Source organism: Ochotona curzoniae, unplaced genomic scaffold, assembly GCF_017591425.1.
Source record: "Ochotona curzoniae isolate NIBS_2020 unplaced genomic scaffold, NIBS_Ocur_1.0 scaffold_4506, whole genome shotgun sequence".
In the NCBI taxonomy this organism is placed as follows: domain Eukaryota; kingdom Metazoa; phylum Chordata; class Mammalia; order Lagomorpha; family Ochotonidae; genus Ochotona; species Ochotona curzoniae.
Window position 1 is genome coordinate 67763624 of NW_024467119.1, and position 5467 is coordinate 67769090.

Genomic DNA, 5467 nt, shown 5'->3' on the forward strand with positions numbered 1-5467 from the left:
CTGTCTCTCTCCATCTCTATGAAGCAACAGAGCGGCCCTGTCACACAGGGGATGAAAAGTTTGGGAAGTGGGTGGGACAAATACTTCCAATTTTCCTTTTATTCCCTTCTTTCTTTTATCTGGGACCAGGGAGATAGGGAGGGAGGAAAAGGGGGCACTTCCAACTGCGAAACTACATCAGTACTTAGGATGGTGGATGTCCACTTAATGTCATCTTAGAAATTCCGATATGGGGCCCAGCACCTTGGCCTAGTGGCTAAAGTCCTCACTGTGAATGCACCATATGGATCACATATGGGCGCTATTCTAGTCCTGGCAGCTCTACTTCCCATCCAGCTCCCTGCTTGTGGCCTGGGAAAGCAGTCAAGGATGGCACAAAGCTTTGGGACCCTGCACCTGTGTGTGGGAGACCTGGAGGAATTTCCTGGCTCCTGGCTTTGGATTAGTGCAGCACCGGCCGTTGCGCTCACTTGGAGAGTGAATCATCGGATGGAAGATCTTCCTCTCTGTCTCTCCTCCTCTCTGTATATCTGACTTTGCAATAAAAATAAAATAAAATAAATATAAATAAAGGCGAAATCCCAATGTGAAAAAGAATGTCCCAAGGGTATTGCTTGAGTTGTTTTGATAGTTCTGAGACACTATTCGTTTTGTTGCTCCAAAGTTGAGAAAATCCTTCCAAGGTCCATTGGCTGACAGAGTCCACCCCAGAGCATACACTCACTCAGACACTTGCTGCAAAACTCATCCAGGAGGGTTATCCAACCCATTCTGTTCTCCATCTTCTGACATGACACTCAATATCCTCTGCAGGCCCAGTCCAGACACATGCATTCCAAGGTTGGAGTATAAATCCTATGATCTTCCCTGTGGCTGGAGTTTTGAGTCTAGTAATCCAGTTTGAGAGCCGCCCAGAAAACCTCACTTTGGGGTGACTCCAGACGTGATTCTAGCATGTGCCAGTCAGTACAGGGTCTGGTTCAGTCTTTTTTCCCCTTTGGCTTGCGCAAACACTGGTGATTGTAGTTGTTTGGCTACTTCCATCTCCTATCCCATGTCCTGTGCAAGCCTACAGCTGTTGTTACAGCTGTTGTAGCCCAGTCCCACCCAGCCTGCCCCTGACCTGGCTCTTATGCACATCAACAGGAACTTCAGTCTAGTTCAGGCGACCTCCAGTAACCCCCAACAAGCCTGTCCCCAGTCCCGGTTCCTGCATATGCCAATATGTACGGCAGGCTAGTCTGGACCATGCCATATACCAACTGGGCTTTCATATATGCTTATGCGTGTTGCAGCTTAGCTCAGCCCAGCCCAGCCTACCCCATGATCCAGTTCACACAGAAGTACCTACAGTTTCCCTACCAGGCCCACTCCCAGCCCTGGATCCTTTTTTTTTTTTTTAAAAATATGGAACACTTCACGAATTTGTGTGTCATCCTTGTGCAGGGGCCATGCTAATCTTCTCGGTATCGTTCCAATTTTAGTATATGTGCTGCAGAACCAAGCACCCAGCCCTAGATCTTGATCCTTCCAGGTAGTACTGTGGTCTAGCTTAACAGGAATTGCTCCTTGTCCTGGCACATGCCAGCTAAGGCCGTGGCAAGACCTGACAAGCCTGTACCTACTCTGGTTCATGCACGCACCAGTGGATGTAGTCACTTAGCCTAGCCTGGCTCTACCCCTAACCCAGATTGCATACAGGCCAATGAACTCTGTAGCTGTGCCCATCCTGTTCCACACCCAGACCCAGCTCTCATGTTCACCAGGGGATACAGTGGCCCATCAGGGGAGCTCCCAAAGATACCCTACCAAGATCAGCATCCCTCCCCAGGTTGCTACATGTGCTAGTGGGTGCTACAGTCTGACAGGCTTGCCTCATTTTAGCATTCACTAGCGAGTGCTGCAGCCTGACTTGGCCCAGCCTGCCCCCAGTTCCAGCTCATGCTGGTGGGTGCTGTGCCTAGCCCAACCTGGACTGCCTCCAGTCCTGGCCCTAATGTGAACTAGCTAGTGTTGTGGCCCAACCCAGCCTGTGCTGTACCCCATTCTGGTTCTCACATTTGCCAGTAGGTGCTGTGAACAATGGCTTGCTTCCAGACCTGAGCCACATGTATGCTGGTAGGCATGGTGGAATGGCCTGGTCTGGGCTGTTCTCAGCCTTCATTCTTGTGCTCACCTGTAGGGGCTGTGTCCGGATAGAGGAGTTCCCCAAACTCATCTATCAAGTCACCTCCTAGTGGCAGATTTTGTATATTCCGGTGGGTTTTTGGTCCAACTCCTTTCCTAGAAAGTATGACAGTCTTCCCAGAATGGCCCACACCCATTTGGGTTTTTACTGTTGGGGGCTACAGCCCAGACCTGCCTGACCCAGCCCCTGACTCAGCTCTTGCATGGTTCAGGATGGTGCTGAGATCTACCCCAGCCTGTCTTACACCTACTCTGGCTCTCGTGAGCACCAGCAGGTACCAGAGCCTAGCCTAGCCTGGCACACCTAGACCCAGTCCACACCGAGGGATTCCAGCCCAGTTCACCACTCCCATTCTAGCTCTCATGTTCACCAATGGGAACCACAGCCCAGCTGAGTCATTCTCTTAGCTCCCCAATCAGGCCGGATCCAAGCCAGATTTTGTGTGGGATGGGTGAATGCTCCAACCCAGTCCAGCATAACCCATCCTCTGGCTTGGCTTTTGCCATCAGATGCTGCAGCTTGGCCTGGCCTGGCCCTCCCCAAGTGCCAACTCTACACAGGGCTGCATCTTAACATGGGAGTTTCCCAAGCTGCCCTAATAGACCAGCTCCCAGTTGTAGATCTCATACACACTGGTATGACTTGGCCCACCTCCAGTCCTGACCTTCTTCGGAGGGTACTATGACCTTGTCAGACCAGCCCACACATATTCTGGCTCTTTACAGTGGGTGCTATAACCCAGCCTTGCCTGGTCCACCCCCAGACCCTAGCTGTCATGTAGAATGGCTGGTGCCACAACCTAGCTCAGCTGGTTTCATACCTGTTTTGGACTTGGCTAGCGTCAGTAGGTGCTGGAGCCTAGCCCACTCTGGCACATTCCCAGTCTCATCTCACACACATGCCAAGGGATGTTGCAGCTATCAACCCAGTCTGCTCCTATTCCTGTCTCTTGCACTGACCAGTGGGAACTGTGACCCAGCAGGGATATCTTCTCAGCTCCCCAATTAGGCCCACTCTGTGGGGAGCGGGGTGCTAAAGCCACTCCTGTGATTGGGAAGGGCCATTGTAAGATGGCGGCTGGCCCAGGGCCAGGAGGTGGAGTTGGTCTCACTAGCAGGTAAACAGGAAGTCATAGGGATAGGCTAATCCCTCCCGCCCCCCGACTATGTTATTGCTACTGACCTATCAGATAACACCAAGTGGACCCACGGGGAGAAGTGATTGGTGGAGAATGATATAAAAGTAGCCGGTAAAAGCTAGGCAGAGGACGACCATGGATGGACTAGGACGGAGGGACAGGATGGTGACTAGGACAGATGAAGACAGATGAGAAAGACTGGGGGGCAGGAAGAAGGGTGGCGGAAAAGAGCCGGGGAAAGTATGGGAAGAAGAACGGGAGGAAGGGTGGCGGAAAGAGGGCTAGCCAAAAGAAGCGGGGAGGAAAGTTTAGACCAATGGGGACAGGAGCAGAGGAGATAAGGGTTTAAATGCAGCTGCTTTTGGCAATAAGGGGTCCAGTTGTGGTTCCAGCTTTCCCGGACCCTCAGAGCATGCCTCGTCGTTTTAGTGTTGCTGCTACTGGGCGGTGGTGACACTACTCCCAGCAACAGATCTTGCACATGCTGGAGGATGCTCTGACCCAGCCCGGAATGGCCTACCTACTGGCTTGGACTTTGCCTTTGGATATTGCAGCCTACCTTGCCCCCACCCCTGGTTCTCATGCAAACTGATAGGTGTGATAGCCTAGCCTTATATGGCCTGCACTCCATCCTGGTCCCTGTGCATGCCAGTGTGCTATGGTTGGCCTGGCCCTGTCTGTTTTGCCCCATGAACCAGCCCATATACTTGACAACAAGTAGAACAGCCTTCCTGGCCTGGTTCACACCCAGCCTCGACTCATGTGCTCGCTAGTGGGAGCTACAGTCCAGTAGGGGAGTTCCCCAAGTTCCCCCAACAGACCCACTCCAAGATCTGGATCTCAAGTGTACCAGCAGGTGCTAGGCCCAGCATAATCCATCCCCCAGTCTTTTGTGTCCTGGTGGATGCTGTGGCCCATTCTGCCCTATACCCAATTTGTGGGTGTGCTTAAGGGAACTGCAGTATGGACTGTTCCCAACTCCAGTTTATGACAATTGGTGAATTCTGTGGTCATACCAAGCTTGGTTTGTTACTACCTCCAGCTCTCAACTACACCAGCAGATACTACAGTCCCACAGGAGTGAGCCCACAAATCTTCCACAGAATCTGCCCATAGACCTGGTTCTCTCATGTGCTGTTCAGCTTAACGTGGCCCACCCCTGCCCAGACACTCACTGGCAGGTAGTGTGGCTTAGTCCTTGGAGGCAAGGCTTCTTAGCCCTTGCTTTTGTGTGCTTGGAGGCAGTGGTTAATGCTAACGATTCCAGCTCAGGTCTGCCATGTGGGCAGGTGCATTGGTCTGACCCAAAAAAGTCCTCTGGGTTCCCTCCTCTAAACTGCTTGGTCTCAGCCCCATCACTTACCTGCAAGTGCAGTAGCCTGGTTAATGGAAGTCCCCTAGAAGTCTTCCCACACATCCCTGTACCCATTTTAGTGAACAATCCACAGCCCCAATGTCTTTGAATGCACAGCTTTCTGAAGCCCAGTCTTTTGGCAGGGTGGTATGCTGCCTGCAGCCCTGCCCACCCACCCAGGGCCCAAGCATGTGCAGGGACCCCAGGCCCATTTTACCATTGGCATGCTGGTAAGCCGGTGTCAGGCTGAAAGTTTTATCACTTTCTGTTCTAATCTTTCCTAGGAGGCAATAACAGTATGAAAAATGTCACAGGGTTTTAGGACCCATGGTCAATACAGTTGAACAAAGCTGGCTTTTCTTCAAAGCAAGTGTCTCATGGAAGCCATGGTTGGGAGGAGATCCAGTTGGGCCAGGTTACAGCACCCACTAGCACATGCAAAGGCCAGGACTGAGGACAGACCATGCCAAGTAGGGCTGTGGCACCTGCCAGCATGCATGAGATGCATGGCTGGGAGCAGGCCTGGGCAGAGGAGCTTGGGGAGCTCCCATATTAGGCTGAGGAGAACAAGGGCTGGGCTGGGGAGCAGGCCAGAACAGGCAAGGCTGCAGCACTCAGCATTTGTGTAGCATTTGGGGCCAGGCTCGGCTGGGTCAGACTGTAGTATCTGCTGGCACACACTAGAGCAAGACAGAGCGTGGGATGTTCCTGTCTGGGCTAGTCCGCAACACCCACCGGCAAGAGATGAGACTGAGGGTGAACCATGGACTGAAGCACCTGCTAGCAT

General features: G+C 52.4%; 1 non-coding gene across 1 annotated transcript; it reads right to left on the minus strand.

Annotated features, from left to right (window-relative positions):
• Window positions 1-1401: 1401 nt before the first annotated feature.
• On the minus strand, window positions 1402-1508 carry LOC121147662. Its single transcript, XR_005882462.1, has one exon. It is a non-coding gene; the product is annotated as a U6 spliceosomal RNA (small nuclear RNA).
• Between the last annotated feature and the right edge of the window lie 3959 nt (window positions 1509-5467).